This window comes from Myotis myotis, unplaced genomic scaffold (genome assembly GCF_014108235.1).
Source record: "Myotis myotis isolate mMyoMyo1 unplaced genomic scaffold, mMyoMyo1.p scaffold_m19_p_1, whole genome shotgun sequence".
In the NCBI taxonomy this organism is placed as follows: Eukaryota; Metazoa; Chordata; class Mammalia; order Chiroptera; family Vespertilionidae; genus Myotis; species Myotis myotis.
This window is the reverse complement of record NW_023416313.1, coordinates 195067018-195090992: the sequence shown is the minus strand read 5'-3', so window position 1 is coordinate 195090992 and position 23975 is coordinate 195067018. Positions and strand designations below refer to the sequence as shown.

General features: G+C 42.2%; 1 protein-coding gene across 11 annotated transcripts in view; it reads left to right on the top strand.

Annotated features, from left to right (window-relative positions):
- The first annotated feature begins 22520 nt into the window (after positions 1-22520).
- Positions 22521-23975, top strand: part of PPP2R5E (protein phosphatase 2 regulatory subunit B'epsilon) — a 179306-nt gene continuing 177851 nt past the window's right edge. For all 11 annotated transcript variants that reach the window (XR_004967566.1, XR_004967568.1, XM_036309384.1 and 8 more), the window contains exon 1: positions 22521-22653. The gene's annotated coding sequence lies outside the window, so the exon portion shown is untranslated. The remainder of the gene's footprint in view (positions 22654-23975) is intronic.

Below are 23975 nucleotides of genomic sequence, written 5' to 3'. Positions count from 1 at the left end.
GCTGAGATAAATATCTATTGGGCTGGGCACTGTAGTAGATGATGCAGAGATAACATGCACAGAGTACAAAAGTAGGAGGAATGAGGAAATGATTCATTCCGTTTTCAGGCACAGGTTGAGAAAAGATGATGCCTGTATTTTGAAAGTAAGATTTTTACCTGATGGATTGGAGAAAAGGGAGAAAAGAGCAACAGAAGATGCAATGGCAGAAGGAACATGTGCAAAGGCGCAGAGGCATAAAATACACAGTTAATTTTAGTTATGAGCATTGGAGTCAGGTCTCCCTAAGTTTCTCTGCATACACTTTCACAAAATATTTCATAGGGTGAGTTACCTCTGCAGATGGCTCATCTCATCTATTAGGCCTTGATTTTTCTTTTTCTTTGTTTTAATTCTGAGAACACTTTCCCTGAGCCTGTTTTCTAGACTCAATACCACTAGGTAATAACTGAAGTTATTAATATCGCTATTCTGGGGAAATGTTCCTCGGTGCCAGTTCAAGGCCCCGCTGGTGACTCATCCTGCTATTGTGTACGTTCAGGCTTATTCTCTTCTCTGGCATGCAGAGTGTTGGTAAGATTGCCTGGGAAAATCTTGCTGGTTAGTTTTCGGTTCTAGTTAACAATGGGTTTGCCAGCTTCTACCTTCTGTCTTTAGTCCCTAGCTTAGGGACAACACTGCATTAATTTAGCTTGAGTCTTGTTTGGTTGTTTTTTTTGGGTTGGTTGCTTTTGATCCCAGTAGCCTTGTTGATTAAACTAGTCTGTATGTTTAAAGTTGCTGTCTGTGCTTTCATTTCTGTTCTCTAGGACAGAATAAAGGTGCTATATTTTTTTAGGGGCTTTGCAAATAATGTAGCTTGGCCCAGGCGTTAAATGAAATCTTTATAGACTTAACCAAGTACTCTTTCCCTGGAGACCCTTAGTGGCTAGGAGTCCCACCGAGGCCCGAGCCTGGAGTGATTTTACAGTCACTTAGCTGGACAGAGCTGCAACATGCTGCCTGGAAACTGCTTTTGAAGTTGGATTGGGTTTTCTACAAAGTTTGAAGGCTGTTCCAAATCCAAGCACCATCTGTGAGCACCTGCCAGTGTGGTTTTCTTTTTGCTTCATTGTAATTGACTCGCACACCTCTGCTGTTACATGTAGAGTTTTGTTTCCATTTCTGACAGTCCTATTGGGTATATATAACCATCATTGCCACCATTCATAATGGCCAACAAAAAACAGAATGAGTAAGGAGTGGGTGTCGATTTTACGAATACTCATTCTCTTCACGGGGCCTGAACTAATTAATTACTTGGTCACGGAGTCTTTGATAGGTTCTCGGCATCCATCTGGCCATACAAATGTACTCATTAAGAGATGCTTAACTCCTCTTGGATAAGGATTACTTGTTCTTTACAGAGTGTGGTCCTTTTGCTTCTGGTACCGCCACGTCTGTGCTCTAGGTTTGACCCCCTATCTCGCACTGCTACCAGAGGCAGTGTTAGGGGTGATCCTCACAAACAACTTGTGAGATGAGAACCATTTCTATCCTCATTTTACATGTGAGGGAGCAGAGGATTACAGAAGTAAAGTTACTTCTGACTCTAAGACTGGATCAAGAAGCAATGTGAGAGTGGGAAGTGCCTGGTTCCTGTGATGATCTGGGCGCATCCTCAGGCTATATGTAGGAGACAGTGATGTGATGTGGTTAGGAGTGTGTACTCAGATTCCAGAGTGCCCTGCGTTAAGTCCTTATTACCTCTGTGGTTTTGGGGGACAAGTTACATAACCTGTCTGTGCCTTGGCTTCCTCATCTGAAAAAGAATTGATAAATGAATAGCCCTTACCTTTTAGATTGTTATAAGAATTAAATGAGTTCATACAAGTGAAGCACTTAGCGTAGTGCTTGGGACGTGAAAAGTGCTCAAAAAGGGTTAGCCGCCATCATCATATCATCATCATCATCATCGGAACCAAATTTGCCAGGTAGTAGGAGTCAGATGATTTGAAGTCCAGGGGCATTAGTCACACAGATTTGTACTTACATCATGCTCTCCGGTGTTCAGAGAACTTTCGCGTTCCTTATCCCTCATGTTTTCATCACCACAACACACAATTGTCTGGTACAGCCAATTATGCCATCTTTATTTTATAGATTCACCTATTCAACACTCATATGTGCCAGGCACTGCTACATTCTGAAAATCCAAACAATTCAAAGGGAGAACTTATGGTTCCTGCTCTTATAGTTCCTGCTCTTATACTCACAAGAGTTGTGTTTGGAAGTGGATTTTGAAGGGCCATTTTATATTCTACATTTTGAATTTACATGATAAAAATATATAACTTATGGTCAGAAAAGAAAAAGGTGTGGTGGAGGAAGAATCTAGTGAGAAGGTAGGCATGCAAATTACTAATTACTAGTTGTATTACTAATTACAATACAACAGTCACAGTGAAGGTAAAGACAGGGTCAATCAGTGAACATATAGGAGCACCAGGAGGAAAGTCAGAGTAGTGGCATTCAAGCTGAGACAGGAATGTTGAGTAGAAGCTGGCCAAGTGAATGTAGAAAGAAAGGTGTTCAAGGAGAGGAAGCATGAATATCGAGGAAGCTACAGATGGTTGTGTTGCTTGACATGAAATGAAGGGCAAATGATATAAGTGAAGGCTGGTTCAGTAAGCAGAAGCCAGAAAATGAAGGCACGTGCTAGACAGAGGTGTTCAAAATTTGCCCTATAGGTATTGGATGCCCATGAAGAATTTTATGTTGGGAGTTAACATGGTCAAAATGTATCATTCCATTGTCAATGTAGACAATGGGAACGGATAATTCTCTAAAAGGCTAAAGTGGTCAAAGCAATTTTAATATCAGAACTCAAATCTTTTGACCAAAGTGTAGCAGATTTTTCCATTAAACCATACTGACTCCTCCATAGGGCAGACTATTAAAGGTCCCCTGTTTACTATATTAGTCTGCTAGTGTGGATTTAAATTCTTGACTAAGGAATGGGAAAAGATTTTTACCATATCACTAAGGAACTGGCCTATTAGAAGATCCTTTTCTCTTGAATTCCATCTCTTTGAGTGGAAGAGAGTTTACAATTCATTCCTTCTTCAGATATGTGCAGAGCATACTTTCCACCGAACAATTTGTTCTAGGCCCCATGTTCTTTAAAAATTCATGCAAGTTTTGTTAAGTCTAAATTTAATTTTTATTGATACAGTGTAATCCCATTTCCTCCAGTTCCTTTCAAAAGATTATATATCAAGTCCAAAGATGTATGGACAGCAGCCTTTAGCAGGAGAGCTTGCTTTCTCTATGAATTAATGATTACATTCAGTGTGTTTAATGCTCTCTTTACTTCCACATTCCTGTCCCCATTTAGAGGGCATCAGTCAGCAAGCTGGCCAGCAGAGAATCTTCACTTGGTGTGACTGCTTTTGCCTCCAGTGTCTTCTACCCAGGGCCCATAGCGTCTGGCAGAGAAGGGAAATGCAGTCCCACACCCTCTCTTAGCTTGTCCTCCCTAGAGCACTGTCCCATTAATCTGGTAGGACCTTATTGTAACTCTGAGGGTTCCCCAAGCTCCCCAAATCCTCATGATCCTGTGTTACAATCAGAGCTTTAGTTTGAATTTATCCTAGGGATGCTATCATTGTTCTGGCAAAATTTATGTCATTGAATGTCTCTTTGCCATCTGTGTTCTACTTCCTGCTTGCTGGGAGAAGTGCTAAACTATTCCCTCTCATCAATGACAACACCCAAAGTTCAATTTTTAAAAACTGTACCCAGGAACATGATCTTTTATTCATGCACTCACTCATTCATTTTTCCATTTCTGAGTGCTTATTGCATGCCAGCCACTGTGCTAGTGACTGGAGGCTCTGTATGGAACAAAACAGATAGGTTCTTCCATCTTGAAGCTTCTGATCTAGTGACCCTGATATTGGGGGGGAGGGGTGTTAAAAGTGAAGAACAGCTTGTTAACTGAGACCTGGAGGAAATGGAAGCGTCTACAGTTGCCAACATTGTAATTAATGCATGTTAAGAAGTTTAAACATTTTAATGGTTGTATCTGAGCATGATTGCTGTCTTCATTTAATTAGAGGGAAGGCAATATGCTGCCTCTTAGCATACTGCAAGAGAGTCCCTGAGAAGGGGGATATTTGTTCAAAAGTTAACATGATTCCTAAAAAAAATCCTAAATAATAAAATTACCATATGATCCAGCAATCCCACTTCTGGGTATATATACCAAAGAATTGAAAGCAGGGTCTCACAGAGGTATTCGCACACCCATGTTCAGTGCAGCATTACACGGTTGTCAAGATGTAGAAGCAGCCCAAATGTCCATGGACAGATGAATGGATAAAGAAAATGTGATGTATACGTGCAATATATACAGTCTTAAAAAAGAAAGAAATCCTGTCATATGCCACCACATGGATGGACCTTGAGGATATAATGCTGAATGAAATGTCAGTCGCAAAAAGCAAATACTGTATGAGTCCACTTATATGAACTATCTAGAGTAGTCAAAATCATGGCAACAGAAACTAAAATGGTGGTAGCCAGGGGTTGGGGGCAGGGAGAGGGAGAAATGGGCTGAAGAGTTCCCATTTTGCAAGATGAAACATTTTAGAGATCTGTTACAAAACAATAATTAACTATTAAACTGTACATTTAGAGTTTTAAATTTAAGAGGGGAAATTTAGTATTGTGGGATTTAAAAAAATTTTTGTTGTTGTTGTTGCAATTAGAAAGAAAAATAAAGCCCAGGTGGTATGGCTCAGTGGCTGGGTTTTGACCTATGAACTAGGAGGTCAAGGTTCAATTCCTGATCAGAGCACATGCCAGGGTTGTGAGCTCAGTCCCCAGTATGAGCTGTGTAGGAGGCAGTCAATCGATAATTCTCTCTTATCATTGATGTTTCTATCTCTCCCTCTCCCTTCCTCTCTGAAATCAATAAATATATTTTTTAAAAAGAAATAAAAATAAAAACATTCTAAAAGTTAACATTGTTAACATGGAAGCAACTACTGGTGTGATAGAATGAGTAGTGCATTAGAGTCAATTTGAAGATTGGGGTTATATAGACTTGGCACTGCCAATTTCTAGCTGTGTGACCCTTGGGCTTGCAGTTAACCTCTAAGCCTCAGTGTCCTCACTGGTAAAATGGAGATCATGTCACCTACTTCAAAGAATTTTGCAAGGATGAAATGAGGTAGGTGATGTAAGTGCAAGTTGGCAGAGCCAAAGCACGATGCAAATGTAAGGCAGTTCAATGTGGTGATGATGGGTTTCTCTATTATCTGGCTTCACACACTGTTGTGCCTGTCCACATCCGGCATGGGGCATGTTGAGGCACCAACTTCAGCTTCTCTTTTCCGTTTTTCCTGCTATTTTCCCCACTTCAAGGTTACAGATGTTAAAAGTGGAATGTCTAACTTGGTTGTTGATCCTCTTACCAGCAACTATTCTTACTGACTTCTCTCCAGCCAATTTCCACTTGTCTCAATTTTTAAATTTTAGTTAACTCAACCACAGAATTGGAGAGATTAAATACAGACAATTGAGAAAATTGAACAGCAATTCAGTCCAAGTTGTTGGACTGAATCCTGACTAGGATAGGACCCCTGGAGTAGCCAGGACCCAGCCGGCCCTTACAGGAAGGACAAGATTTGAATAAATAAAGTAAGGGGAATGGAAGGAAGGGTTAGTTAGCATTCCTGCTGGGAGGGAACCTCATGAGCAGTTTGTAGGAAAAAATGAATAAGGGAAGCTCTCTGGACAAGGAGGACACTGCCTGCTTGAAATGATTGTGAAAGGTGAGGGAGTACACACAAGGGGACTTCAATCGCAGGCTGAGGGTATTTTATGCAGTGAGGACTTCAGTCATTTTGGTTTGAGAGTAGAGGGATGAGCTGTCAAATGTGGTTTTTAGACCAAACTAATTCATGGACCTAATGCAATTCCAATAAAATCTCAATGGGTTGTTTAGGAGGGCTCTACAAAATTATACTGAAGTTCAACCAAATCATCAGGTGACAATAAGTAAGATAAAGATTTAAAAAGCGTAATTAAAGAGGACTTGCCTTATCAATAAACGGTGGTGGGAAAATAAGTTACTTATTAAAAACATCAATTTGGGTTCCCATTTCACACCATATGCCAAAATTAATTCAAGCTCGATTAAAAAGTACAGTGTAAGAGAAAAAGAAAACAAAAATTAGAAGATAAGATAAACGATTACTTTCTGGATGGGTAAGGAATTTTGAGAGACACACAATCTCCTATATACTGTGGTGGGATTGTTAATTAGTACAATCATTTAGGAAAGCAGATTGCCGCATCTCGTGAAGTTGGAGAAGTGCTAACCTGCGACCTGATTCCACTCCTAGATTCACACAGGAACTGGAGAAACCATAGTACCCAGGATGTGCCTAGGAATGTTCACAGCACCACTGTTCAAATCAGTTAAATGCTGGAAATAACCCCAAATCACAAAACAAGGGGATGAATGAGCTGCAGAACATTTTTTTCTTAATTAAAATTTTTTTTTTCAATTACAGTTTACATTCAATATTATTTTATATTAGTTTCAGGTGTACAGCATAGTGGTTAGACAATCAGATACTTGACAAAGTGTTGTTCCCCCTGATAGTTCCAGTACCCAACTGGCAGCATACATAGTTATTACACTATCATTGACTGTATTCTCCACGCTGTGCTTTACATCCCCATGGCCATTTTGTAACTGAGGATCTATACTTCTTCATCCCTTCACCTTCTCAGCCAGCCCCCCAACCCTCCTCCCCTGTGTCAACCCTCAGTCTGTTCTCTGTATCTATGAGTCTGTTTCTGTTTTGTTTAGAATGTTTATAAATGGACTGTTACGTAGCAGTGAAGGGAAATAACCTAAAGCGTCTGTATCCTGTTTAAATTCAGAGCACATCATGCTGAGTGAAAATTGTTACAGAGAATACATATAGCATAATGCCAATTATATGCAATCCTAAAATATCAAAAAAGCACTACATGCTGCTTAGGGTTATGTACATGTTGAATAAAAGTATGACATCATGGGAATAAAAAGCACCAGACTCAGGGGTGTGGTGACTTCTGAGAAAGAAGGGATGTGATGGAGAAGGTTACACAAGAGGCTTCTGCTGTGTTGGTATTTTAGAGCTGTGTGGTAGGTACATGGGTATTTGTTATCTTATTCATTGTGGCACTTTGTAAATCTAAAATGTTTTGTGAAATAAAATTTAAAGGCAATATAAATTCCTTATAGCAAGTTAAAACATTATCTAAGTGTGTAGTGATTTAACCTTTACCACTCACCTCCGACCCATGCCCAAATGTATTCAGTTAACAGTTCCAAGTATATTCTCTCAAACCTTTTCAAGACATTTACCTTTTCTAGATAGCTGTATATTCCAGACATCAGGTGTTTTTTAATATAAATAGGGTGCTATTTTACCTTTAATTCTATAATTCTTGCTTTTTCCCCACTTAGTATCATAGATACTTGGCTATATGAGTACCTATATGTCTCCTATGAGTACTTATAGGTCTACCTTATGTATAATGGCTCCATATTATTCCATAGTGTGAATGTGCCATAATTACTTAACTATCCCTCTACTGATACATATTTAGGTTGTTTCTATTTTTTCTTATTAAAATTTTGCAATGAATATCCCTGGTGAACCTTAGGAGTATTTTTATTTTATTTTTAAATTTTATTTTTAATTGATGAGAGAGAGAGAGAGAGAGAGAGAGAGAGAGAGAGAGAGAGAGACATCAATGTGAGATCTGTTGCTTCCCGTAGGTGCTCTGTGCTCTGTCTGGGGATGGAACCCACAAGGACCTTCTGATGTATGGGACGACACTCCAATCAACTGAGCCACGCTGGCCAGGGCAAGAGTATTTTTGTCTGTAAGATTTCCAGGAGGAGTAATTTCTTTTTTTGGGGGGGGTGGGGGTGGGGGCAGAATAACATACTGTTTTATTTCAGAACTCTGAAAACAGTGTGCCACGGTTTAACTCTTCCCTTGGACTTAATTTCTTCGTGCTTCAATTTCTTCATCTGTAAAATGGGAATAATAACAGTGCCTATCTCATGATGTTACTCTGAGGATGAAAGGTGTTAGCACATGTAAAAAGCTTACTACATTATGACAATAGATGCTCTTTGTAGAATAATTTAGTCTTGTCAGGAGTGGCAACAATTATAAATAGACTCAGTAAATATTTTACAAGTAAGCAAGTCAACACTGTATTACATATGTCTCCTTTTCCCCCATTGACCTCTCCCTGGCCCCTCCCACCCCCCAGCACATGCCCTCACCCCTCTATTGTCTATATCCATTGGTTATGCTCATATGCATGCATACAAGTCCTTTGGTTGATCTCTTACCCAACCCTCACCCTCCCCTGCCTTTCCTCTTAGGTTGGACAGTCTGTTGGATGCTTCTATGACTCTGGTTCTACTTTTTTTTTATTTTTTAATATGTTTTACTGATTTTTCACAGAGAGGAAGGGAGAGGGATAGAGAGTTAGAAACCTCGATGGGAGAGAAACATCGATCAGCTGCCTCCTGCACACCTCCCACTGGGGATGTGCCCACAACCAAGGCACATGCCCTTGACCGGAATCGAACCCGGGACCTTCCAGTCTACAGTCCGACGCTCTATCCACTGAGCCAAACCAGTCAGGGCTTTTTATCCATCAATTTATGTTGTTCGTTATATTCCACAAATGAGTGAGATAATGTGATATTTAAATTTCTCTGACTGTCTTATTTTGCTTAGCATAATGCTCTTCAGGTCCATCCATGCTGTTGCAAGTGGTAAGAATTCCTTCTTTTTTACAGCATTGTAGTATTCCATTGTGTAGATGTACCACAGTGTAGTGGGTTTTTTTTAAGAGTATAGAGAGGTTTATTCAGAATAGCATAAATCTGTAAGGATATTTATCCATTCCATAAAAAGTTCATCCAGGAGGAGGAATTTTTAAGAAAAAGACTTTCTAAGAATTTATGCCTGGAGATGACAGGAACCCCAAAGAAAATATGGTATACTCTATGTAAAGTCACTTATGTAAGAACTTGATATAAGTCAATCACAAAGCACTAAAACTATGATAGAAAACTAGGCAAAGCACACCAATAGACAATTCTCCGAAAAAAGAAATCTAATGACTACTGAATACATGGAAGTATTTTAACTATTCTTACTTTGTGATAAAAAAGATGAAAGATATATTTCAAATTTTTTGCCTGTAAATATAGACAAGATAAGAAAGGGAGTCATAGTGTTAGCAATGTGGCAGAATTTAATCCAGAACTTCAAAAATGTTCATATCCTTAGATTATTAATTCAATCATCATAAATTTAATTTGAGGAAATAATCAAAGATGTAAGTAGAGAACCATTGCATGTATTTTGGGGCAACTGCTCTTTCTCTTCTTTTCTTCCCCAACATACATGGAAACAGCAGAAAGCCCCCAACATTCATTTTGTGCAATATGATTCTGATCCCTGACCAGTTAGTTGATTGCAGGAGGCATGCGTACTTGATCCAAGCTGGACCAGGGCCCCCTTTTCAGGGGTTCAAGCCTCACCTCTGGCTGCTCTTGTCAATGGAAACATTGGGAACATGAGAGCTTGATCTGCCACATGACCCTGGAGCCGGACCCTCAGAGAAAGCACCTCGTTAGCATGAGAAAAAAATGGAGCACAATCATTAGGAAGGACTGAGACAAAAAATACCTGAGGGCTTTCCCGTCTTGCTGCTAGTCCCTGCTCCCTGAGTCTAAGTGCATCCCTGCCCAGAATTCTAACACCAGTTCCTCTCTTTACTTACACCTGCTCCAGGAAAGTCCTGGTAAGGCTCCTGCTGCTCTGACTCAAGAGAGAGAACCCTAGATTCTGCCTATTACCTCAATACCTCAGCACAGAGGGAGAGTATCCTAATTTCCAACTCTGAAGGTTCTGCTAAGGACGTCGAAAAGGGATGGAAGGGAGACTTTAATCTGTTTGAGCATTTACAAGTACAATGAAAATAATCTATGTGACTTACTTTGGATAGTTCCTGGCCCATAGTAATAATGTCTTAAAAAACAGATAAGCAAACAGGGTGCTAAGCCATGAGTGAATGAGAGTGCTGAGTGTAACAAGGTTCAGCTTAAAATCAATCTCTCTCTCTCTCTCTCTCTCTCTCTCTCTCTCTCTCTCTCTCTCTCTCTCTCTCTCTCTCCTTTCTTTTCTTTTCCATTTTACCTTCCTGGTCACTGGGTTTTGCTCCCATAATAATTAGTCCTTGATCATAACACCTTCAAATACACTAGAGTAATTGCAGTTATTATGTCTCACACAGATTAGCATTTACCCAGAGCACAAAGTAGGTACTTTTTTTGTTGTTGTTGTTGATCTCTTACCCCTCCTCCTGCCCCGCAACCCTCCCCGGCCTTCCCGCTGTAGTTTGACAGTCTGTTCGATGCTGCTCTGCCTCTGTATCTATTTTTGTTCCTCAGTTTATAATGGCCTTTATTATCCAGAAATGAGTGAGATCATGTGGTATTTTTCCTTCATTGACTGGCTTATTTCACTTAGCATAATGCTCTCCAGTTCCATCCATGCTGTTGCAAATGGTAAGAATTCCTTCTTTTTTACAGCAGTATAGTATTCCATTGTGTAGATGTACCACAGTTTTCTAATCCACTCATCTGCTGATGGGCACTTAGGCTGTTTCTAGATCTTCGCACAAAGTAGGTACTTAAATGTTTGGAATGAATACATGAGGGAATGATAAAACAAAATAATGAAAAATTGCTTAGGAAAGTTCTCCTATATTAAGTGTTTGAAGGTTTATTGAAATGCACTGACCGCCCTGACCGGTTTGGCTCAGTGGATAGAGCGTCGGCCTGCGGACTAAAAGGTCCCAGGTTCGATTCCAGCCAAGGGCATGTACCTTGGTTGCGGGCACATCCCCAGTAGGAGGTGTGCAAGAGGCAGCTGATTGATGTTTCTAACTCTCTATCCCTCTCTCTTCCTCTCTGTGAAAAATCAATAAAATATATTTAAAGAAATGCACTGACCATCATGATAGTGATGATTTATCTTTTTAAATTAAAAAATTAGTTTATTTTTAATCAAGGTATAAATTGTTATATAACATTAAATTACTTTCAGGTGTACAGCATAATGATCCAATGTTTGTATATACAGTATAGTGAAATGATTGCCACAGTAAGTCTAGTTAGCATTCATCGGGTGATGATTTCTCTTTAGGTTGAGTACTTGCCACAGTTTGCCTATGAAGCTAGTGACTTTTAGTTAATTATAACGTTTTTCTTCTACTAAAGGATCAAGACAGCTGAAATTTTATACTTTGAATGAGTCTCTTCAGTGCTTCTTTTTCAAAAATATTTTTTTCATACCTTGTTCCAGTTGACAACTGGTTTTCCAAATCTGAGAGTATAAATTTTCTTGACTTAGAAAAAAGATCAATCAGAATGTTTCATGTACTGGAGGTGACTACTGCTGTTCTCCTTGTATTCAAAGCTCTTTAAACATAAATTCTGTCTCCAAACATCTCTTCAGTAAGAAGGTTGAGCCCTAGCCGGTTTGGCTCAGTGGCTAGAGCATCGGCCTGTGGACTGAAGGGTCTCAGGTTTGATTCCGGTCAAGGGCACATGCCTGGGTTACTTGCTCGATCTCCAGTAGGGAGCGTGAAGGAGGCAGCCAATCAATGATTCTCTCTCATCATTGATGTTTCTATCTCTCTCTCCCTCTCCCTTTCTCTCTGAAATCAATAAAAATATACTTAAAGAAAGAAAAAGGTTGATTTAAAGAAAAACTAAAAAAAAAAAAGAAAAGAAAAAAGAAAAAAAGAAGGTTGATTTGGATTTACACAGTAACCGAACTCTCCAGCAAAATGTGTTTCTCACTGAAGACAGAATGGGGGCTCTTCGTTACTTTGGAAAGAGACTTAGATATCAAAGGAAATGAACTGGCAAGGTTTTGTGTTTTCCATATATTCTACACAGCACTATATACAGACCAGGTAGCACAGAGGATTTACAGGGGGGACAGGCAGTATAACAGAGTTTTGGTGCCTATCTTCTAGTTTGAATTCCTGCCCAATTTTGCCATTTATTCGGTGTATGACCTTGGAAAAGAAACTAAAGCTTTCTGAATCTTAGTTTCTGCATCTGTAAAATGGGATAAAAGTACCGACATTAATGGGGTTATTTTGAAGATTAAACAAGATAATGCATACAAAATGGCTGCCACTGGCCCTGGCCAATAGTGTTCAATGAATGGAGAGTTCACGATGATAATAAAAACTTGGCCTCTTCTTTCTTTTCTTTATGATATGGTATAAGACACTTAACGTCTGTTTCTTATTAGTCTTTTCCTTCTGTAAGATGGAGAAAATAGTAGCCTTATATTCACTTACTACTTATCATTAACAAACAATGATTTACAAACAGGTAATTTGGTACGAAGGCCCTTAGAAGAACTGGGTTCAAATTATGGTTCTACTAGTTACTAGCTGTGGGACACTGGACAACTTCCCTGATCCTTACTTTCCTTATTTAAAAAATGCAGATAGTATGTATCTACAGAGTCAAGGTTTAAATTAAGTAGTGCAACTAAATTGCTATGTACATGTTTGCAATTATTATTTCCAGTACCATACAAGATTGTATACATTGTCCTTATTGGTTTATTTTAATAACCGTGTGCTCAGTCTTAAATTTTCACCCTCCTTTGCTTGTCTTGCCTCTTTAGAACATGTTAGTAGTGATTTACCCTATGTTTATAGATTTTTACCCAATTTTATTGATATCTTAAAAACAATGTTCTCTCTCTATGGCAGATAAGAACCTAGATGCAACCTTCAACCATAGGCTGCATTTTCTAAAATATGATCTTGTTAAGAGTCACAGTAAAAATAAGCTATTGAGCCGAAACCAGTTTGGCTCAGTGGATAGAGCGTCGGCCTGCGGACTGAAGGGTCCCAGGTTCGATTCCGGTCAAGGGCATGTACCTGGGTTGCGGGCATATCCCCAGTAGGAGATGTGCAGGAGGCAGCTGATCGATGTTTCTCTCTCATCGATGTTTCTAACTCTCTATCTCTCTCCCTTCCTCTCTGTAAAAAATCAATAAAATATATTTTTAAAAAAATAAGCTATTGAAAAGCTACAGTTTGCTAAGAATAACATTTATTTTCATGTTTGGTAGGTCACTGCACTGTCTTTCATTATGTAGGTATGTTCGAAGGGGACTTAACTCTTCAAGTGTAATTCTTAAGAATAGCTGCTTTGAGTCTTAAAAAAACAAATAAATTAGACTTGATGAATCACATTAGGATAGAATTTCCAGCAGGGGCACTTTAAATGATTTCTTTCATGCTTGAGATTAGATTTCATTTAAAGATCTCATTTAGTTCAACCCTTAAGAAATCCCAGATTCAGGGGCTAAGAGTAAACTGAGGCTTAGAGAGATTAAGTGACTTGCCTGTGTGTTATTAGTCAGGATTCTTTTGGGTGGGAATTTACTGGCTCCTATAACTAAAGCTAGCTTTGGACATAAACTGAATCCAGCAGCTCCAACTGCCTTGTTAAAACTCAGCTTTTGCCCTGTTGGTGTGCTTGAGTGTAGATCTATGAACCAAGAGGTCACAGGCTCGATTCCCCATCAGGGCACATGCCCGGGTTGCAGGCTCAATTCCCAGTAGGGGGCGTGCAAGAGGCAGCGGATAGATGATTCTCATCATTGATGTTTCTCTCTCCCTCTCCCTTTTTCTGAAATCAATAAAAACATACTTGAAATAAAAATTTAAAAAGCCTCAGCTTTTGCCAAAGTTTCTTCCACAGTCTTGGCTTCCTCCAGGATGGAGGAGAGGGAGGCAAATCAGAAGTAGCTCACATTTCTGTGGTTTATGATCCAAAGGAAGAGACGCATCTTGCTTTCAGCATTTCCAGAGCGAATCTTGGGGAATATCCATTTGACCGCCTTGGGTCATGTCCCCATCTTTCTGGGTGACGGAAGAGGGAAGCAGCATGGTTAATAGTCCCACCAAGATCACATGAAGTGAGGGGTGTGGTTCTCAAAGAAAAAGGGCAAATGGGTGCGAAGCAGGTATCCACCACACCAAGGTCATCGGTCAATACTAAAGGCAGCGTAGGACTAGAATCCAGGACCTTAGTCCTACCAAAATTATGGAAGTTACAAGGAGGTAAGCTTAGAGAAAAAATAGTTTGAGCCTCTCTCAAAGGAATATAAAGTAGAAAGTAAGATAAAACTCTGGCCTGGCTGGTGTGGCTCAGTGGTTGAGCATTGACCTATGAACCAGGAGGTCATGGTTGGATTCCCAATCAGGGCACATGCCCAGGTTGTGGGCTCAATCCCCAGTAGGGGGCATGCAGGAGGCAGCTGATCAATGATTCTCTCCATCATTCTCTCTCCCACTCCCTTCTTCTCTCTGAAATCAATAAAAACATATTTAAAAGATAAAACTCTAAAACATTGTTAAGTCAACTGACTATTTTTAACTTTCATAAGTATATGGATGCAAAATCTGGGAGGGAAAGTGGGGAAGGTGGGTAGGTGGGAGGTAATCAACCAAAGGCCTTGTATGCATATATGCATATATGAACACAGACAATAGGGTGGTGAAGGCCTGGGGGGGAACGGGGGGGGACTAGAGGGGGTTAATGGGGGGAAAAGGGGACATATGTCATATTTTTAACAATAAAGATTTAAAAAATAAAAATAAATAAAAAATTAAAAGAGAAACATTGAAAAAAATAGTATATGGATATTGTAAAATGCTAGTCCCTGTTATTGCTAATTAATGGTCCCACACAATTCTATAGTTTAGTGTGGAAGTGGATTGAAAGGCATGGCTCCTTGCTCCTTGTTTACTTCCTGTCACAGAGGGTGTGCCGGAATTTAAAAAAAAGGGGGGGGATACTTCTTAAAGAAAAACTTCTAGATAGATAAAAAGTATTAGAATATGAATAAAGTGGATGATTAGAGTAATAATTAGCATTTATTGAGCTGTTAATATGTGTCAGGCACTGTAGTAAATGCATAAGCTCATTTAATTGAAGTCTATCCTATGACTTAGGAAGTGTTAGTCTGCTTATTTACAGCCCAGGGAGCCAAAGCTGTGAGGGGGGAGTAATTTGCCCCAGTCCCTGACTGGCACAGCTGGGATTCCATGTTGGATATATCTGAATTCAGAGCTTATGCTCTCATCATTATGCTTATAACTAGTTATAGCTTTAGTTCATTTAATTTTACAAGCAACGTTATTATCCGTGGTGCATTATTTTGTGTTTTATCCTGTATAACATAAAGTATAGTTGAAGCTGGCTTTCTCCTTCCTGTTTGTTTATTTTATTTTATTTTATTTTATTTTATTTTTTTTTTTTTTTTAATTAAATCTTTATTGTTCAGATTATTACATTTGTTCCTCTTTTTTTTTCCCCACATAACTCCCCTCCTCCCAGTTCCCGCCCCACCCTCCGCCCTCACTCCCCACCCACTGTCCTCATCCATAGGTGCACGATTTTTGTCCAGTCTCTTCCCGCATCTCCCACACCCCTTTCCCCCCAGGAATAGTAAGTCCATTCCCTTTCTATGTCCCTGATTCTATTATAATCACCAGTTCATTCTGTTCATCAGATTATTTATTCACTTGATTCTTAGATTCACTTGTTGATAGATGCATATTTGTTGTTCATAATTTGTATCTTTACCTTTTTCTTCCTCTTCCTCTTCTTAAAGGACACCTTTCAGCATTTCATATAATCCTGGTTTGGTGGTGATGAACTCCTTTAGCTTTTCCTTATCTGTGAAGCTCTTTATCTGACCTTCAATTCTGAATGATAGCTTTGCTGGATAAAGTAATCTTGGTTGTAGGTTCTTGGTATTCATCACTTTGAATATTTCTTGCCACTCCCTTCTGGCCTGCAAAGTTTCTGTTGAGAAATCAGCTGACAGTCCTATGGGTATTCCCTTGTAGGTAACTGAGTTTCTTTCTCTTGCTGTTTTTAAGATTCTCTCTTTATCTTTTGCTCTTGGCATTTTAATTATGATGTGTCTTGGTGTGGTCCTCTTTGGATTCCTTTTGTTTGGGGTTCTCCGTGCTTCTTGGACCTGTAAGTCCATTTCTTTCACCAGGTGGGGGAAGTTTTCTGTCATTATTTCTTCAAATAGGTTTTCAATATCTTGCTCTCTCTCATCTTCCGGCACCCCTATAATTCTGATGTTGGTACGCTTGAAGCTGTCCCAGAGGTTCCTTATACTATGCTCGCATTTTTGGATTCTTTTTTCATTTTGCTTTTCCGGTTGGGTGTTTTTTGCTTCCTCGCATTTCAAATCATTGACTTGATTCTTGCGCTCCTCTGGTCTGCTGTCGGGAGTCTGTATAATATTCGTTATTTCAGTCTGTGTATGCTTAATTTCTAGTTGGTTCCCCAATATAAGATCGAGGGTCTTATTAGTTTTCTTGTAGATCTCATTAAGTTTATCGGCGGCTTCTAAACAGTTCTTGAGAGACCTTAAAAGTGTGGTTCTGAACTCTATATCTTCCATTGACAATTTTGTCCTGTTTCTTTGTCTCCGCATTTTGTTATGCTTTCTAGGTGCACCCCCTAGTGGTCTTTGTGCGCAGTCTTATAGTTAAATCTTGATTGTTGTAGCTAATTCCAGGGAGGGTTTGACCTCCAGGCCAAGTGGCTATGAGAATCAGCTGTGTCAGCAGTGAGAGAACTTCTGTCCTCTAGGGAGGTGCTAATCTAGCCTTTGCCTGAGGCTATCCGGCAAAAGCCTCTGTGCAGGGCTTGGGCGGGGCGGGTCGCACAGGATCAACAGGGTGGGCCGGAGAGAGCAGTTATGGCGGCTCTCAGTCCTGTCCCCAGGGGCTCTGCCTCTCTGAGTCCCAGCACCCGCTGCAAAGCTCAGAGAGAAAGCTGCACTCACTCTGACCGAAGCCAGACAGTCCCGTTTCTCCCGTTTGAGTCTGGGTCCCTAAAGACTCGCCCGGATCTGGAGCTCAGAGTCTGCGACTCCCTCCCGATTGAAAACGCCAACCGCGCCCTCCGCCGCCAGCCCGCTCCGCGCACTCCGCACCTCAGAATTTGACTTCAGCACTGCGCCTCCTCTGAGTGTCCGTATGCGTTTCTCTTTCCTCCTAGTTGTAGGACTTCCACTCAGCCAGCGTTCCTGTGGTTCTGGGTGATGTCCCTTCCGTTTTTTGGTTTCACTTTTGAAGTAGTTGTTCAAAGCAGCAAACTCCGGCGTTAACCTATGCCGCCATCTTGGTTCTCAATCTGTTTATTTTATTGTTATTTAAAACATTTTTTTAATGGATTTCAGAGAGGAAGGGAGAAGGAGAGATAGACAGAAAACATCAATGATGAGAGAGAATCACTGATTGGCTGCCTCCTGCACACCCCCTTCTGGGGATCGAGCCCACAACTGAGGCATGTGCCCTTGACTGGATTCGAACCCAGGACCCTTGAGTCCACAGGCCGACGCTCTAGCCACTGAGCTAAACCAGCTAGGGTCTATTTGTTTGTTTTTCAATTTTTCTTCCCCTTTAGTGACATAGGCCCCTCTTCCTGTCTAGATTCATCAATAACATCTAGATCAGTGGTTCGCAACCTTGCTGCTCATTAGAATCACCTGGGAATCTTTTTAAAATCCTGATTTCTGGGCTTCATCCTCCAGACATTCTGTTTCTTTGTCACTAATGTTGTGGCCCCATCCCGTAACAAAGAAACAGAATTTCCAGAGGATGAGGCGCAGTAATCAGGTTTTTTAAAAAATTCCCAGGTGATTCTAATGTGCAGCCAAGGTTGAGAACCACTGATCTAGGGCCTCTGACTGCTCAGTAGGGAACTAGAGTACCCAAACATTTTATTTTATTTTTTATTTATTTATTTTTTTTAAAATATATATTTTTATTGATTTTTTACAGAGAGGAAGGGAGAGAGATAGAGAGTTAGAAACATCGATGAGAGAGAAACATCGATCAGCTGCCTCCTGTGCATCTCCTACTGGGGATGTGCCCACAACCCTGGTACATGCCCTTGACCGGAATCGAACCTGGGACCTTTCAGTCCGCAGGCTGACGCTCTATCCACTGAGCCAAACCGGTTTCGGCTCCAAACATTTTAAATGTCAGGCAATAATTATACACATTAATAACGTGGAAAGCCATGAGTAACCTATAACCCTTGAGGCACATCTGAAAATGTAACTGCACTATTTATTTTTATTTTTTAGATAGATTTCGGAGAGGACAGGAGAGGGAGAGAGAGAGAGACATTAATGATGGGAGAGAGTCATCGATTGGCTGCCTCCTGCACGCCCCACACAGGATTAAGCCTGCAACTCTGGCATGTGCCCTGACCAGAATCAAATGTGACCTCCTGGTTCATAGGTCAATGCTCAACTACTGAGCCCCACTAGCCAGGCTAACTGCACTATTTAAATTATGACCCAAGGAAATGTCACTGCTGAGGGTGTTTCCTATACAGATAAACATGGCCTAAAGAAGTCCCTGGTCTACACTAGCTGTTGTGCTAGTTGTTTTACCTAAAAGAGCAGCTCTTGCCTCAGGTTTTTTCACTGTTTCTCCCTCTCAGCCCAAACCAAACTCCACTTCCCCCACACAAACTGGGCTAGTCTATCTCTGATGATGTCTTACCAGCATAGGTCTTTTCCTTCGCTACTTAATAATTGGTCTGATGATGCTTCTGCTTATCATCTTAGCCCTTCTTTACTTCACCAGTCAGCCACCATTTGATCGTCTATGTCTTCTAGTCTTATCACATGGCTAGCCTGCCAGCAGATTAACGATAAGCTCAGCCTTGATATCTGGAAAGCGAGTGCTTTCATCAGATAGCAATGGAGAGTGTTTTGTCATTTGATAATGGCTTCCCAGATGGCTATAATGTATTTCATTTTGTATTATCTACATTGTTTTTGATCATTCATTCCCCTCAGTATATTCTTAGGGAGTTCTTAACCAAATATACTGTATGTATATTTATTCATAAAGTATATACATATGCTACCATCATTAGCTTAAACCTCAAATACAATATATGCCTAGGGTGAAGTTCATTGTTAATGATAAAGCTTATACATTCACATTTCAGATAATCTTCTTGATGAATTATCTTTTTTAAGCGAAATTTGGTTGGATTTACTAGGCTGTTATTTTAACTTCAAAATGTGGCTGTCTAAGAGCTGATACTTGAAGTGTCAGTTCTGTCATTTGTTTGTTTTCCTGTGGTTTCTTTGCAGGGGACTCTGGTAAAGTCACTTGTCTGTTTTCTATGAGTTTGTTTAATGAAACGTAGATAATATAATCAGTAAATCCACTTAACTGGACCTAGTAAACTTCAATGTCACTACAAGTTGGCAGAGACTGACTGATCGGACCACCACACCCAACCTCTGGAAATGGGTAACTCCCACTAGGCTAAGAAACCATTCCACAGATGGAGTGCAGAGCTATATATTCATTCTGTATATAAAATATTAGTTGCGCTTAATGCTTTTTCCCCCCCCAATTTGAATGAAGCATACATAGATGTCCTCATATTTTCTTCTCCTACATCCCAAATGGATTGCCCTGCACTATTCCTGGAGTACACACACTCCTTGGATATATGGACCTCCTTTAGAAACTATTAAGGAAGTACAGTTTCAAGAACAGTTTCTCACATCGGCAAGGATGTTTTGATTTAAAAAGGCCTGCTCATTTTAGTTACTCTGCCATTTTATAGAAAGTGAAACAGTTTGGAAATGAATTGTCTTTATAGAGACCCATAATTTGCAAGCAAAATTCCCACTCTATAAAATGTGAAATGTTCTAAGCAACAGCTGTGAGCTTTTCAAACGTGCACTACTCTTTAACGGTTCAACTGTTGCCAAGGGAAATTGAGTTGGCTTTAAAATCTTCCTTCAATTCTGCATTTACCCTCAATCAGAGATTGAGTAAACAAGTTCTTGGACAGTGTTTTCATAAAGACTGGTAAAAGAAATTGAGATGTGGAAATTTAAGTTTCTTTAAGGTAGGAGACTGGTATTTTAGCCAATTTTATAGGGCCTCATGGTGATGAACTTTGTCAGAGCAAAAATGGGCGGTTAAAAGTGGCCAATCATTTGGAGTCAGTAGGGGGAGTCTGCTTTCACCTGAGAGCCATCTTTTCCTGTCCCCAGTTCAGTTCAAAACAGGAATATTTTTTATCTTTCATGGCACAAAAATTTTCTTTCCCACTCAGGAGCCATTTCTGGGAATGAGCATAGAAATGTGTAAAACTTGATGGTTAACATAAACAAGAGAAATGCAATGCATTTTTTTTTTTGTCACCACTTGCACATACGGTATATATAGTTTTATTTATGTATGTATGGTTCTATTTCCTATGGAAATAGATATGGATGTATGGAAAAGATATAATACCGAGGGGAAGAACTAGGCTACAGGACAAGGCATATTAAAAGAAAAAAAATACTGGAGGGAAGTACACTAAAATGCTAACAGTGGTTGAGGGATTATGAATGTTTATTCCCCTCCCCCCATTTACTAAGTTTTTTTTGGGGGGGAAATAGACCCCCTCCTTTTGGGGCTTTTATTTTATTTGTTTATTTTATTTTTATTCATTTTAGAGAGGAAGGAAGAGGCAGAGAGAGACAGAAACATCAATGATGAGAAAGAACCATTGATTGGCTGTCTTCTGCAAGCCCCCCACTGGGCATTGAGCCCGCAACCCAGGCATGTGCCCTTGACCGGAATCGAACCTGGGACCTTTAGTCTGCAGGCCGAGGCTCTATCCACCAAGCCAAACCGGCCAGGGCCATTTACTAAATTTTGAACAGTCAGTACCTTCACTTTCGAGTTAGCATTAAGAATTTTCTTCCTTTTTTCTTTTTTGCCCTCCCTGCCCGCCCCGCTTCCCCCCGCAAAAGAGGTATGTAGAGTGCATCCAAATAGAGTGAGTGTCCAAGAATATTCTCTGGAAACGCACCATTTGGCCTAGGGTTCGCCAAGGACGCAAACACATTTCTAAATATTTTATCACTTGTTCTAGAGTTAAGTCAAGGCTTCTCCACAAACTCCTTCCGATCCGCCGGCCAATTCAAAGCTCCCAGGTTCCTACAGTTGGGCGCGGGGGTTTCTCCGAGCTCCGCGCAGGCGGAGGGCCGGCGCGGGGGATCCTGATGAATGAGTGCAGAGCGTGGTCAGCGTCCCCACCTGCAGAAGCTACACCGAGCCGCCCTCCAACAAGGCTTGCCGGAGCGCCAGGGAGCTGATATTCAAAAAAGAGGTTTAGGGAAAAGGAGACGAGGTGAGAGAGAATTGGAAGCGATACCCAACCCTTGGCCAGGCCCCAGGGGCTCAGATTTCGGTGCCAGGTCTCCCACAAGGTTCGGCGGGGAGCGACTGCCGGGGGTTCCACAGCAGCAGGCTGCAAGGGACCCATGGACACAGGCGCGGTGGGTATCTTATTTCTGTCTACGCGGCGCTGCTTTCTATCCTGAGCGGGGCTCCTCGAGCCCAGAAGGGTCATCCTAGCCTCTGAAGGGGGCGGAATTCCTGCCGGGGTGCCCCCACCCTTAGCCGATCGTGGCCTTGGAATCCTCTGGTTGAAGACGATCGCCGCCCAGAGGTTCCGCAGTGCGTGGAAACCCATTTCATTGATCTGCCCATCGCACACCTCCCGGGTTTAGGGAGCAGCTCTCAGGCCCGGCGGCGGCACTAATCACCCTCTCCAAGCCACCCAGCCTCCTGGCGGAAGCGGCGGCAGCGCGGCCGGAGCTCGCGGCTGCATCCGGGTCCCTCGCCCTCAGCCCAATCCTCGCTCTCCTCTCTTCCCACCCTCCCGTGTCTCCGCCCCCCCGCCGCCAATCCCTGACAGGCTCTCAGCCGCACATGATGGCATGGGAGTGAAGGCGGGCGCCGGCCAATGAGGCCTCGCTTCCCGTTTGAAGCATCCAGTGAGTGGGCGCCGGGGGCGGGCGCTGCTGGCCAGAAGGTTCGGTTGCGCGTGTGCCATGGACTCAGCCGCCCGGTGATATTGACAATAGGAGAGAGAAAGGGGCATTGACGGGCACCCACTGCGGGTACCGAACGGCGACTCTGGCAGCGGCGGCTCCAGCTCCAGCGGCTCCTCCTCCTTCGCCTGCTGCCGCTGCGGATCCAGTCTTCCTCCTTCCCTTCCCCCTCCCCACGTCGCCGCCGCCGCCGCCGCCGCCAGGTCCGGGGCAACGAGCTGAGGCGCCGCCCGCCGGGAATGTGAGCGAGGAACCACCGGCGGAGCCGCAACGGGGTCGGTGCCGATTTGATGGGACGGGCCCGTGGGGGAGGATCGTGAGGCCGCCGCCGCCGCCGCCGGAGCGCTGAGGTTCAGGACCGGCCGTGAGGCCTAGAGGCGCCGCAGCCGCCGCGGAACCGGAGGGACGCCGCGCCGGACAGCCTTTGCCCCGGGCTCCCTGCCGCTGTCCGGACCTCCTCCCGCAGGTCGGAGTCCCGCCACCCGCCCCCGCTGCGGCCCTCTCGCGCGTCTCCCGCCCCTCAAAGCCACAGATCATCTTCGGATTCTTCCCCAGAAGCTTCAAGGTAACTTCGCCCCTCCAGCACCGGGGTTCGCCCGCTTCCCCGCTTCCTCCCCGTCTTCCTGGGCAGCCTGCGGGGCACCAGCCTCGGGAAGGCCTGACCCGGGCAGGCGAGGAGTGCGGTGGGCCGGGGTGCGGGAGAGAGAGGAGGGCCCGTCCCACTTGTCTGATTTACCTGCAGATGCTTCGGACGATGCCTCTCCCGCACTCTTCCCCCCTGACCGCTTTTCTCCACCTTCCGGCATTGGAGGCGTGTTCTCCGACCCCTGATCCCCCGACGGGGCGGGGAGGAAAAGGGAGATCGGGGTGGTGAGGATTCTGTGGTCGCTGATCTTGAGGGCTTGGGGCTGGGGTGGCTGGGAGCAAAGTGGGTCTGTGAGCTCTCTCTCCCGACGAACCTCTTGCCCGCGGTTCTCCACCCGCCGCCGCCTTTGGCTGCCCCCGAGCCTGGGACATGCCCGATGCTGAGAGGATGAGGCTGCGGGCGCCGCGGTCCAGGCGAAACCTGTTTCCCCGGGCTTCTCCCCGCTGCCGCTGCACGTTCAGTTCTGCAGCGCTTCAGGCTTGAGATCCTTGACGTCGATTTTTGGCCGTGGACATAAGGGCCAGGGGATTAAAAAAAAAAATTGCTATCAATAAACCACTTTTACAAGTGGGAGATGAGGAATAAAGAAGAGATAAAAAGAGTAGTGGAGGAGCAGGATTTACTGAAATAATTGGGTCGTTACGGTTAAATGAAATCTAAACAATTCGCATGCCAGATGGGAAAAGCGGCCCCTGAATTTACAGTGTACAAATATGATGTGGAAGCTTGTCGCTGATGCAGTCATTATGAAAAATTTTAAGTGATCTTCTGTGGTCATACATAGGTTACAATTCCATTTTGGATCTGTCACATATTACCTAAGACTAACAGATGAATTTCTAAAAACTTTTTTTTTTTTTTTAAAAAAGAGAACCAGAATTTCAACCCTCAATATCATATGGTGTTGTGTGCTTTTTTTGTACGTGTGTTTTTTAATGTTTTTGTTATTTTTACTTTGTCAGAAGCCAGGTTATTGAGATAACTTTTTATTCTTACAGGTTCAGGAAGAAACTACCTTACCTTTTCATTTAGAGATTAAAAAACATTTGTCTTAATGTTTGGAGTGACGGCATTTCCCCCATATACATTATTTCTATCCCAGTCTGCCATTAATCTTGCATGGAAATAATGGCATCTGTTTAAATTGTTGAATGAAATTGAGCTCAACACGTTACTTTTAGGAAATAGCCTTCATTTTAATAATTTGACAGGATTAAAAAAATCAAAAGAACTGTTCAGTT